At 38.1% G+C, this 13,991-nt stretch overlaps 2 long non-coding RNA genes across 2 annotated transcripts; both read left to right on the plus strand.

Moving 5' to 3' along the window:
- The first annotated feature begins 3,450 nt into the window (after positions 1–3,450).
- LOC114565907 (uncharacterized) lies at positions 3,451–5,763 on the plus strand. Its single transcript, XR_003693998.1, has 3 exons — positions 3,451–3,636; positions 4,463–4,504; positions 5,592–5,763. It is a non-coding gene; the product is annotated as an uncharacterized LOC114565907 (long non-coding RNA).
- Positions 5,764–9,231: 3,468 nt separating this feature from the next.
- LOC114564736 (uncharacterized) lies at positions 9,232–13,970 on the plus strand. The gene is made up of 3 exons (XR_003693823.1): positions 9,232–9,318; positions 13,066–13,136; positions 13,461–13,970. It is a non-coding gene; the product is annotated as an uncharacterized LOC114564736 (long non-coding RNA).
- The last annotated feature ends 21 nt before the right edge of the window (positions 13,971–13,991 follow it).

A 13,991-nucleotide genomic window follows, 5' to 3' on the forward strand; every position in this document is an offset into this window, starting at 1 on the left:
CTTGATCGCAGTTTGCCAACAAGGGGTGCTGCCGCCAACAAGGGGTGCTGCCACCAACAGGGGGTGCTGCAGCTACCCCAGCACCCCTACTTCCCGCGCCTATGCACAACATGTATGTGGAAAAACATATTACACTAAATTATCATCCTCAATGAGTTGAGCTCTGACTTTAGTGACCAGTTTCTTGAGGCGGTAACCCTCTTGTTTAGTGAACCCTTCTGTATCTTTCCTAAGCCAGGCCACAGATCTGTGGAACACTCTCAGATCAGGGAAGAACTGCTCAGTCTTAACCGCCTTGAACCCTTTATTGTCCTGCAGGAACTTCTTAATTTTATCCAGAGGATAAAGAGTTAACTCCTCTGCTTGGGATGCAGTCCACTCACATTCCTCCTCATCATCCTCATCCTCATCACTCAGATCCTCCAGCAGCTTTTTAGCTTTTGCCTCACTCTGCTCCTTGTGAGCACTGCTTTTTCTTTTGCTGGAACCTTTAATGATCTCGATCTCTTCGGACATATTTTCAGCCAAATCACCCACATTGATAATATTCTGACTGCAGCCTTTTCCTTTAGCACTGCATTTCTTTTTCTCTGTCTGTTTGTTATTCTCTGCTTTGTCATTAGACTGGGCATGGCCTTCGTTTACACTCTCATTAATTCAACATCTCTCTCTTTTTCCTGCGTGACTGGCTCTGTAACCTGTGTAGTTTCTGCACTCTGTTGCGCACCTGCCGAGTCTGAGTCAGCCGCAGGAGGCGCAACATCTGAGTCTGAGCCCCCCGGGACCGGGGGCCGGATCCGCGAGACCGGGGGCCGGCCGGCGCGGACAGGAACGGACCAAATGACCTTCCTCCCCGCATCCAAAACATTTCATCGTATCCGAAGTTGCAAAAACAACATAAGTGAAGCTGTCAACTTTAAAACTGAACGTTAAATTTAGATCCGCCGCGTTGTCCTTTAAAATCATGAAGACATGTCTTCTGTGACACACTACGTGCTTGAGTTTTGGTGATTTGCACCCGAGCGGAACCATTTTAATGAACGGAGGAGCGTTTGAAATGGTGATCTGTTTAGCCGGGCTCACCAGCGGGAGAACCGGGGTGAAAGTATCCCGGATTACAACTCCTTTCTCCACCACAGTGTCAACTTTCGCCACATCATCCAGGAAAATAACCCCTGCCCTGTTCATACGGGAGGCAGACAGCACACTGTCAAAGCCCACAACCTCCCCGACAGCATAGCTGGCCTCCTCCACTGAACAGCCAACATGCGGGGAAATCCTCGCATGTCAGCGTGTTAGCTTCTCTAGCACCGCATGGCCACCAGCCACAGGCATGATACCCGGCTGACAACCAAACTACCCAAACTAAACCCTCCCCCAACTAATAACTAACAACCACACAACCAAATAAACACATACAAAACACAAAATAAAGAGAAAAACAAAGATAGAAACTCACACGCTCCTGAGACTCACTCTGCACACATACTCACACATCCGCTCACACAGAGAGAGAGAGAGAATGAGAGACAGAGAGAGACACAGAAAGAGAGACAGAGAAAGAGAGAGACAGAGAAAGAGAGAGACAGTGAGAGAGAGAGACAGAGACAGAATGAGAGACAGAGAGAGAAAGAGAGACAGAGAAAGAGAGAGAGACAGAGAATGAGAGACTGAGACAGAGAACCATGGTTACCGAACTGTTTGGCAACAAAATGACAAGCTCTTGAGATACTTTTTACATTTACTGTGCTTTCACGGTGAAATGTTCACTTTACAATTTCAAATCCTGACACGTAGAACATAAAACGGAGAGGATATTTTAACCGATAAAATCCGTTCATTATTTCCTCAAATATGAACACAAAGAAGACAACTGACAGCACCAACGGAACGCTAACGTTTGCTAGCCTGTAACGGTAACATTAACATTACAACCGAAAACAAACAAGAAGACACGAAGCACCGGACACTAATCAACATTACAAGGATCAACCGTCACCATCAACCGGCACCATCAACCGGTAACGTTAACTACAGGAAGAAAAAAAAACTACCGTTAGTCCGAGTGAATGGATGCCGCGATGGAGGAAGGCTCCGCTATCAGCCATCTAACGTTACCGGTAGAAGATTCAGATTTGCCGCTCTTGCCAACGGACACTGACGGATACGAGATCCAGTATCCTGACCATGTGACTTCGCTAAAAGATAGGAAGTCCTTCAAAACAAAAGCCCTCCAGGACTTACCTGAGAGGATCACTGCAGATTTTACCATGAAGGGAAACTGTAGGATCAAAAGCAACCTGCTTTTCTTCACCCATCATCCTCCTGCCTGGCATGCAGCCTTTTGTGAAATTTTCACCCATGTTAAGAAGAATGGAATCAGCAAAGCAAGACAATTTACAGTCTGTGAGGAAGACCCCACCTGTCCCACCCTGATCATCCAGCCCGGTTTGTGTAAATGTGACGTTATTTGAATCTATTGATACGATTGCTTTCTAATTCCGCCCACATAACATGCCTTCATCATACACTGGCTAGCGAAAATTTGCAAAACAAAATTGTCACTCATCTGGCGATAGCGACCCAGGTAAAAAAGTAGTATACTTTAGTGTATTAGAAATATGAATGAAGTACATGAAGTATAAAACAAGTATGCTTCTACTTGTTGTGCTTTATTTAAAGAGTATTTAATATGTACTTTTTAAAAGTATACTTCAAAATAGATGTAATTAAGTTCAACTTCAGAGTCCAAAAAGTAAGTATACTAATTTACCAGTAATCAAATTATTTTTTAAATGTACTTTTTGAAAGTGTACTTTGTTGTTAATGTATTTTAAATTGTATAGAAGTTTATTTTTTTTAAGTGTATTAAATTTGACATACTTAGAGTGGCAATTCAGTGTACTTATGGGAAGTATATTGTTTTGGAAATTAATTGTTAGTATACTTTTTTAAAGTGTACTATGATCTCACTTCATTAGAAGTGTGACTTATGTACAATTTATACAGTACACTCTAAAATAAGTGTATTTGTAGTGGCATATCAGTGTACTTTCATGAAATATGTTAAAATACAAAAATCTATAGTGGTAACTTAGTGTACTTAAGTTTATAGTAAGTACACTTATTTTTAATACAGAGTTGGTATAATTTTTGAAATTTCACTTCATCAGTAGTGTAATCTTAGTACACTGTAAACAAAGTGCACTAAATTTAAGTGTACTTTTATTAGCATATCAAAGTACACTGAAAAAATGGGAAATAGGTCTTTGAATTTACAAAAATGAATTTAGAATATGCTACGCAATTCATTTATATTCCTTTCAAGAACATGGTTCAATCATGTAGACTTCAGTTGTTTTTGTATAGATTCCTTTTGCGTTGATTGAAATTGATTGAATTGAACATTTTAAATGATCGAATTAAGTTTCTACCAAATGGTATATTTGAATCAAATGGCGCCAGGAAGTGTAGGTGGCACTTCCCGGGCACTGACACCAACCGTTTATATACTGTCTATGCTGCCAACACAGGCAAACTGTTTCAACAAGGACATCGCCAAAACAAGAAGAATGTGAAGAAGAATGTTGCAGGATTAATTCTACAGCAGCCATGTGTTGTCTCCTTCACGAAAAAGTAAGTTAACATCAATCAAAATGATTTTGTTCATGTTCATAATGTTTTTGTACTGCATGTAACAGTTACAAAAGTCCGTTCACTTGTTTGTGCATTCTATAAATATATCGGTTTTCTTGTAACTAAGTTAGCTAATACCATCACTAACTAGTAACTACTTAGTTTAGCATTAATAATTGTGTTTCTCCCCCTGACGGTCCTGCTCCTAACAACGGTATTTCAATGTAGCTAACGTAATGTTAATGGTAGCCGGTGAAGAGGAGCCAGTCAGCCTCATAAGAATTAGTGTTAAGTGGTCGGGTTTAGTTCGCAACATTTAGATTACATTGATGCTGTTGTAACGTTACTTTATGTAACAAAAAAAAAGGTCTGTTGAGTTGTTTGGGCATAACGTTATATGTTGGTTTGCTAATAGCTAAGGTTAGCTAGCTAAGACCACAGGCTTACAAGTTCAATGTAACGTCGGGTAAGAACGAACGAGTGTTGTAGCTAAAGCTGTCAGTTATTTAGTTACAGACTGTGTGTGTGTGTGTGTGTGTGTGTGTGTGTGTGTGTGTGTGTGTGTGTGTGTGTCCGTTATATGCGGGAGGATGCTGCTGACATGAAAATGTATCAGGGCAACTAACGTTAGCACAGTGTATGGGAACTCTTTGTTTATCATGTCATTTTCCTAAATCTCTCTCACGCAGCGTTTTTAAGGTCGGACTCAAATTGGTTTTTAGCCCACCTTTGTGTCTTTGTTGTGTGCTTTATTTTGTGTGGTCTTTTAATTATTGAGTCAATGTGCTTGGTTCACCTCATTGATTCTAAATGTTTTCTTTCATAGGATCCTATTTGAACAGCATACACAATCAAATGCTTTATAGTGGTAAGTGCGGTCATATTTCTTTTTTCTTTGTATATTACCTAAATTAATTGAAAGTTACAGATGGAAACATTTATTTGTTTCTCAATTGTTTACAAATGAAAATGGACCTACTCTCACAGATATCGCCATTTTAAACTTTAACAGTATCGGAAACATTAAAACACCAACTGGTTGTTTAGTGTTATTTCTTTTTTTAGAGATTGGAAGATTTTAGAATTGTGGAAAGGTTATGTAAAATATTTTACATACCACAATTTATTGGCAAGAACAGTATACAAACTGTAAGGCCCAACGTCTACTTATTTTTCATCTTTCTCCTACTATATTCATCTTTTTGTCTCAGTTTTAACCTTTCCTCTATTTATTTTTTTACTTATCTTCATATTTGTATCTTTCTTTGTCTTTACTGTCAATCTCTTTCCTACGTGATTTGGAGTTGACAGCAAGGCTAGTACCTTTGTAGTAACCATGTTGTAATATTCTTAGAGAAATATGTACCCATATGACAGTGTACACCAGTAGTTGACTTCAAAGTGTAGTGTGTTTAAAAAAACAATGCAATCCACATGTTTATATATGTTTATTACAGTTAATAATAATTAAATAATCTAAGTACTACTAAGTCTGGTAAAGCCACATATTTTTGCAATCTGCACTTTAGTTTGTGTGATTTGTTTCTGACTATCATATGAACGTTTACACCAAGCTTGGTCAGTGCTCAATATACTATTGTGATTGAAGTAGTTAAATAAAATATGTCATTCATATAAATTCATGAATCACCTAATTTCATCATCACATCCAGACCTGGCCTCCAGGAAATAACAGTTTGTTAAATCTATCTAATCTTGTGTTGGTCATACTATACAAGGATGTATTACTTGTCTTTGTTGAATAATACAGAAGACAAAGAGCTTAAAAAATTATTGCATATTAAATTGCAATCACAATATTTGTGGGGAAAAAATCGCAATTAGATTATTTTCTAAAATTGTTAGCCCAACTTACTACTCCCTTATGATTTAATACTTGTGTATTTGTTTCTCGATTGGTCTTATTGACTGCCTTTTTGTTTTTGTTTTAATAGGGCATGGATGAAGACGCCATCAACGAGGCCATTGAAGAAACCAGTGTTGGGTTCTTAAAGAACATGCTTCAAGTGATGAACCAGGGGACATTGGTATTGTCCTTGAAGGCATCAAGATGTTGCAAGATCTTTATAATGTAGCATTACCTGTTGCTACGCTGTTTGGACTAATGTACAGTATGCCCTGAACTTCAGCTACCCTGCTCGCCTTTGATCCAAAAGATTTGCATGGAAATTGATGGAGGGAAACTTATCAACAAAGCACTTGCTCTAAAAAACAGGCTCTTCCAGTGAAAGGGCCAGAGAGACTGCGCCGTCAACCAAACAGCGTAGTTGTCCCTAAAGGCATCGTTGGTATGGCTGTACTCTTTGGACTAGTTTTTTTTATAACCTTTTGCAAACCAAGCAAAAGTTTTCTCTCTAGAAAACAGACTCCTTCATTAAAGACCAACAGGCATCTTTGGTACTGCTATACCAGATGTTTATTTTGTTTTTTGTTTTTTTTACACAGGGTTAACATTTTTTTGTCATTTGAAAAACTACTTTGAAAACAGTACACAATTTAAAGGGTAACTTCGGGTTTTTCAACTTGGACCCTATGTTCCTCTGTTGTTGTTACTGATGGGAACAACGATCTTCGACATTGGTCCAGTATAAAGCGAGTAGGCCTGTCAAGATAACAAGTTTTGCTGGACAATAAATTGTCCCAGAAATTATTGTGATAAACCATAATCTTGTCGTCCTGAGACCATTTTCATCTAATATAATGATAATGGCATAATAATGCAGGTACACTTTTTCAAAGATCAATAAACTTTTATTTGTAAGGAATTTTTAACACTAGAACTGGAAGATATTTTAAATATCCACAATATGTCTTTGATCTCCTTTAGTAGGCTATGTTGTCTTTCACACTGTTGTACAGTTGTGGAATTGCCGTTTGTGGCACGTATGTTCCCCCAGGCAATTGGTACTGACCGTCAAATGTTTGCATTATTACTAGAGTGTTTGTGCGACTGCTGTTAACAATTATTTATTAAAAACTAAATATTACATTTAAATAATAACATAAATTATATCTATCTATATCTATGTGGCTATCTGCCACATGGCGAGTAAATATTTTTACCATAATAGTTCTGTTTTTCAGCCTTCATTTTGGTGAAGGTGCAGCTACTTTCTTCTGCTCCTCTGCAGGTCGGAGCTTCGCGGGGGTGGGCCGACACACACACATGCGCGCGCACACACAAACAAACACTGGCGCCACTTTCCTGAAACCGCTTGCAAGACATCGTCCACAGCGGCGTATGTCCGAGCATGGCGGATATCGCTCATATTCTTTTTTTTTTTTTTTTTTTTCTCTTGACGCTGCCTTAACTGTTCAAGGTTCCTGCTTTTGCCAATATCTGCTTTTGTGTTTTACATTTGTGTCAATAATAAAGATCCTTTTCTGAAATGCAATTTATAATCTGTTGATGTAATGCACTTTAACTGAATTTTAGTATAATACACTTGTAGTGTAAAAGCAACATTCATGCTTAAGTATAAAAAAAATGGGGATAAAAGTAGAGATGAAATATAGTTCAAACTATTTGTTTCTACCTAACACTATAATAACATTGCACTGAAAGTACGTGTTTATAATGTTTCGGTTGTAATTGAACTTCACTTCAAACACATTATTATTGTCATAGTGGGACACTTTGAAAGCACTAAATATAGTTATGAAGTGCATTTGTAGATCACTTGAAATATCAGAGAGGCATACTAAATTAACATAGTTTATAGTAATTCTAAGTATGATAGCAGTATGCACAAAATATACTTAAACACAACTATAAGTTGCGCTGCAATGCCTTTTTAAGTGTATTTCAATAAGAATGGCAATACAATGCAATTGTACTGTAAGTGTGCTTAATTGCTCATGAATCTTGATTTTCATTAGTGTATTTTAGTGCACTTGAAGTTTAAAAAAAGTTGTTCCATTTTAGTATACTATTTACACTTGAAGTGTAGTCAAATAGATGTTAAATTGAAGTTAATACATAATTGAATACACTTAACTATACTTGGATTTGACGAAAACAGTACAAAATTTAGAAAATATACTTAGTACACTTTATAAAAGTATATTTTTAATAGAATTCTTTTTCACCTGGGGATGTACTTTCCTACGATGTGAATAGAGTGTGGGGGTAGCCTACTTTATGGGATTATAAATCTAAAAGGCTAATATTTTGGATATTGGTTGGATCTTGAGATAGGGTAAACATAGGCCTTGTCAAAAATAGTTTTTCCCACTTGCATGCCAGGCATAATGTTGTCCATTCTTTTTTATTTTTTACAGTTAAAATAAAATGAAAAATGCACTGCTGTGGACGTTGTTTACTTCATTAACGTGTTTACTGTGTTAAGGATGGGATTAGGGTTCGGTTCGGGGTTCGGCAGAATCTTAACCAGTGGGTTCGGTATTCGGCAGAACCCCAAAAATCTGGGTTCGGTGCATCACTAGTACTGAGAGAGAGACTCTCCATCCTAGAGAGGGAGTTTGTGGACTTCAAAGAAAAGACCTTGACTTGCCTTCACAACAACAGTGAGAAACAACATCCAGCAGTGAGTGAGCCAAGCAGTATGGTCCTACAACAGAAGGCTGAAATCCACGAGCTGTACCAGGCCATGAAGGAGCTGGAGGAAGACAACCAGGCCCTGAGGTTAGCCCTGCACAGAGTAATGGAGGATCTCACCCAACACTCCACCACCCAGAGCAACCAGCTGCAGACTCTATAGGCTCTACAGGCTGAGGTCCACGCCCTGAGAGAAGAGCTGAGAGATCATCGCCCCCCTCCCATCAACCCTACACCCACTGCTTCTCTGCCCCAATCAACGCTGAGATTAGAAAGAAATGCACACAACTGCAGAACGTCCATGTAGCCCTCCACAGAGACATACTTCAGCATCACTTATGTGACCACATCCACCTCAGTGAGAGAGCTGTTTGCAAAGAGCCTCAAAGACACAGCCCTAGGCCGAGGCACATCCACACCTGACCGCATAAGAAACTCCACTCAATCAGGAAACTCTCTGCACCCATGCAGACGTCACCCTACCCAGAAGATGTGCCCTCAGCAGCCCCCCTACACAAAACAACCACAACAACAGTACAACCACACAAACCAAGAAATCTACCTGTCACAACCCACTATCCAAAGAGAGAGTGCTACCTACCTGCCACAGCCCCCGAGAGACTTATCTACCTGACGAAGTCACAGCCCACCATCCACCAAAGGAGCTACCTACCTACATGCCTCAGCCCCCCAGCCAGAGAGAGAGCTACACCATAGCTGCCAAAGCACCAATACCACCATCTGCCCAATGGAACCCAAACCAGATAAGAGACCTACACCCTAAAAAATGCTGGGTTATTTCATCTACCCAACCGCTGGGTTATGAAATGTTTTACCCATTATGGGTTATTTATGTGGAATTTGGGTTATTTTGTGCAACTCATGCGTTGAGTCAAAATCCATCAACCCAACATACATCAGTTGACCCAGCACTTGGGTTGTTTGTGCTTCAAACGTCATCACGTCACATCATGCGCATGCGCAGAACGGATCTTACAGGCGGTACGGATCGGGTACTGATATCCACCGGAGTCCACACGCTGAGTGCTCGTCTAAGCAGAGAACCTGACTGGTCATCTAGCGAGACAACTAACTAATACAAGGTTTGTGTACACTACATGTCTAATTCACATTGTCTGTGTTGCGTTACCTATTAAAGTAGTATATTTATATTGTCGAGGCTAGTTGGTTGGTTTGGCTAACAACGTAGCTATCTAACGTTATTTAGCCGTTATCATGGAAGCACGATAGCCTAGCTACAGCTTACCCGTCTGGTCTGAATTATATTAATGAATTAATGAAACAACTTCATAATGCCCATGGGCATATGGTCATGTTTATTGAGTTCGACAGGTTAATTTGCCAGCTAGTTTCAAGCTAGCCAGGTGATTCGCCAGTTAACTAGTTTACATAGCCAACATGCTGTCAGTTAGTTGCTTTGCTAGCTAGCTAGCTATATTATTTTAACTGGCTATAAGTGAACGCACTTGTTTTTCCTGAGATGTGAAGGCATAACGTGCCTGTGAAGGCATAAAGTATGTAAAAACAGTGAGATAACCTGATATGTCTAACTAAATGCATTTATGTGCATTTATTTAAGTAATGTGGTGACCCAGAATAGATAAGAAGAAATTCTTATTTAAAATGGCGGGCTGGCAAACAACAAGGGCCATTTGAGTTAAGGGTTAACACTTAGCATATGCCCTCTTCAGGCATTTTTGTAAATTTTTCTCAAGTTTCTTTTTTTCATTTTCTGATAATTTTTGCTGTGTTACTGCTTATGGCATGATATTTTGTCAGAACCTTTCTTTTTGGCCACATTTTTTAACCTTACACGTTTGTATACTTGATTGATTCATTTTGTACCCTGCTATTAAATCATCATATCAATATTTATTCTGCTTTTTTTTTTTTCATAAATCACTTAAACAACTTCTAACTTGCTCAAAACTACCAAACATTCAATCATTTTCAGGATTGTAACCCTTTTAAATGCCAGTTTATGTATTTCATTATTTAAAAAAAAACAAAAAAATGATTTATTTTCCATATAATATGGAGGTGGGGATCCTAAAGGAAACACTGTAGAAAAAAATCCTAAAGGAAACACTGTAGAGTCTTTGATATGTCAAAGATTATTAACAATATTAATTTATTGTATTAGTTTTTATGTAGTTCCAGATACTCCCTTTGGACACCTTTGAGGACAAAAATGCCCCGATTGACTTCCATTATAACCACATGTTTTTATCTCACTGCCTTTACAGTATAAAACCATGCATTCTGTAATGTCAGCATTTCATTTTAGAAAAAGTGGTCATATTTGACATTTATTCCACCAAATTCAACCATTTTCCCTTTGAAGGCATGAAATTATTGTATTTTTGCCAGTTATATTATGGAGCTGTGCGTGCGTGCGTGCATGTCAGTGTGTGAGAGTTGAACAAAGCGCTGATCATTTTAGGTTGAAAAGAGGGCATCTTTTGAAGGATGCATTTCATGTGTCTTTGAAGATGTGCTTGAATAAAAACATTGTCTCCTACCTTTTGTTATAAACAAAAACAACTATTAGTGTGTTTATGCACCTGGCTGCTTTCACAGCCAAAGATAAAAATGCAGCTTTGCTGAGGGGTCATTTCATTAGTGAGCAGAGAAGGAGAAAGACCTGGAGCAAAGAGAAGGAGACTTTATCCGCCATTGAACTGCAGGACTCATCTGAAGATGACACTGGAATCTGGTGAAATACTGTAAAAATGTCAAATATGGTCAAAATGAAATGCTGACATTACAGAATGCATGGTTTTATACTGTAAAGCCAGTGAGATAAAAACATGTGGTTATAATGGAAGTCAATGAGGCATTTTTGTCCACGAAGGTGTCCAAAGGGAGTATCTGGAACTACATAAAAATACTAATTCAATCAAATCAGTTTTGTTGATAATCTTTGACATATCAAAGACTCTACAGTGTTAACTTTATAATTTTTTTTTTTAGCAGTGTGGGCAGTTCCATGAAACGGAACTGACACTTTGCTGCAACACAAACTAATATTTATTCACCTCTATTCACACACACAATAAGGCCAAGATTCCAATCGTCCGTTATATAGTGAATTGTCAGGCTGGTGAAAGGCTCCATGGTACGGCTCGACCACCGGTCCGGTGTAGCGGCTTAAATCCAAACCACGTCCAAATAATGGATGTTGCACCGGTCTTTTTTACCAGCTCCTTGTTTCCCTTTTAGTCATGTTTACTCAAGATGACGATGACGCGTTGCAGCCGTTTGCAGCTCGTGGCTCTAAACTTCGCGGGTAGATTGCGTCATCAATATGAATTATCGCGATAGTGCAATATAATTAAAATCTCTTTTGTAGGCCAGTTTTGTATCGTTTATATTGCATATCGTCTATATCGCCCATCCCTAGTTGCCGGGAATCTGGAAATTTGGACAAATTCTTGTAAACCTCACTGCTGGCTGAACAAACCAAACTCCGCTGGAGCGGTAACTCTATGGAGGTATTATAAGTGGCTACTTAATATTCACGTGAATGACGCAATCGTTATGTTCGAGTTCTTCATTCGTGATGATGATGATGACAATAAACCCACTATTAATTACATTACCTTAATAACAAACCCACTATTAATTACATTATCTTAATGCAGTGTAACTACTTCAGCACACAAACAATGAAAATCACCAGTTAACTTAATTTAAATTTGCAAGACCAGGCTTTAATGAAATGCTCTAATCACCACCAAAGCCCCATTCACCTACGATTTATTTTATGGAAAATTGAATTTTATGTTGGGTTTTTCATAAATAATAATTATTTTAAGAATTAAGTGTTTCCTTTAGGAATTTTTTTAGCAGTGGGGGCAGGTTCAATGCACACACTGAGGCATATTTTCAGAACTGTATTTTTTGAGTTACTTTACAGGCCAACTATGATCTTGACATATAAGCTAAGCATTCTGTAGCAAATAACAATAAACCCACTATTAATTACATTATCTTAATGCAGTGTAACTACTTCAGCATGTTTATAATGCACCTAAAATACAAACGTTCTCTGACGTGCACTCTGACAATGCAGCCCTATTTCTGATACCGTGGGGGGCAGAAATGTTGCGGTGGGGGGCCACCACGGTCAAATCAACATAGAGGAAACACTGATTAAACTGGCATTTAAAGGGTTAAAATCGTTTAAAGTATTGAATATTTGGTAGTTTTGAGCAAGTTAGAAGTTAAGTGATTTATGAAAAAAAAAGCAGAAAAAATATTGATATGATGATTTAATATCAGTTTTTTGGACATGTACATTTTTGCCACGAAGTTGTCCAGAGAGAGTATCTGACACTACGTAATAAAATACTAATGCAATAAAAAAAAAAATTCTAATCTTTGACATATCCAAACCTCTAATCACCACCAAAGCCCCATCTCCATATTATTCATTATATGGAAAATAAATAATTTTGTTTTATTTTTTTTGTAATAAATAATGAAATACTTCAAATAAAGAAACCGGCATTTAAAGGGTTAAAATCCTGAAAATGATCGAATGTTTGGTAGTTTTGAGCAAGTTAGAAGTTGTTAAAGTGATGTATGAAAAAAAAGCAAAAAACAATATTGATATATGATGATTTAATAGCAGTTTTTGTGTGCGTGTACATTTTTGCCACGAAGGTGTCCAGTGTGTAAATTTGAGGAGGGCATGAGGGTTAAGAAATATATAATATTGGATTCCATTCTGCTGCTAGTCTGCATTGCTTTTGCATGGTGACATCTGAATAGTTAATACAAAAGCAATTGTATTTTTGTTTAAGCTCTTTTTGTGTTTGTTTCAGATCAATGGACAGCTTTGTCATAAACAAGTTGACAGAGTGGCAGATGACAGACCTTGCCGAAAGATTTAAAGGTAAGAAATATTTGTTTTCCCATCCACAGCATATCAAGTCTGCATTGCTACTCAAGCCCTTTTCAGACATGAATTCTTATGAAATATAATTTCCTATATTTTTTTTCAATAGCTTCCATGTAATGTGTCAAAGTGACTCCAATAGATGAATAGGGCACACGTCTTTTGTAGACTTTCAGTGCTTCATTCTATTTTGTAATAACAAATAATGGAATATGCATGTTTATTACTATATCTTCCATTTAATTACCCATACATTTTTGTTTTGTACTCATCTGTTGTGAAATCAAAGATGTCTTTGTGTTTTCTATTTTTGTCTTTCAGAGGAGGGGATTGATGAGGAGAGTTTTCTTCTTTTAGATGAGGCTACCATCAACCAGTTGATCCCAAGAGCTGGCCCTAGGCTGAAGTTCCTCAAAAAATTTAGAGGACTTGTAAGATCAATGTAGACTTAGAGGCTCAATTCTTCAGTTTTCCACACACTGTTATTATTTCTGAGTATTTAATAGTTGCTTTGGGAAGATGGCTTATACTTGCTTTAAGTGCAAAAGGCAAATTTCAGGGGGTATCAAGAGTCTTTTTATGCATTTACGTGCAGTACACCATGTAAACTCAGCATCAACACATTTCCAGTGTAGTGAAAGTGGTTGTGGTAGGACATTTTCTTACATGTGGTCTTTTAAAAGACACTTGGAAAATGAGCATAACGTTGGAAATACTCTTGATGACCCCTTTGAAGGTCCAGCCCCACCTGTTGATGTACAGAATGTTGAAATGCTGATTGCGGAAATGGAGCCAGCACAGGGAGATGAGGAAGTTGAGGAATGGGATGAACTAGAGCCAGAGGGTATTACC

This window comes from Perca flavescens, chromosome 12, assembly GCF_004354835.1.
Source record: "Perca flavescens isolate YP-PL-M2 chromosome 12, PFLA_1.0, whole genome shotgun sequence".
Classification (NCBI taxonomy): Eukaryota; Metazoa; Chordata; class Actinopteri; order Perciformes; family Percidae; genus Perca; species Perca flavescens.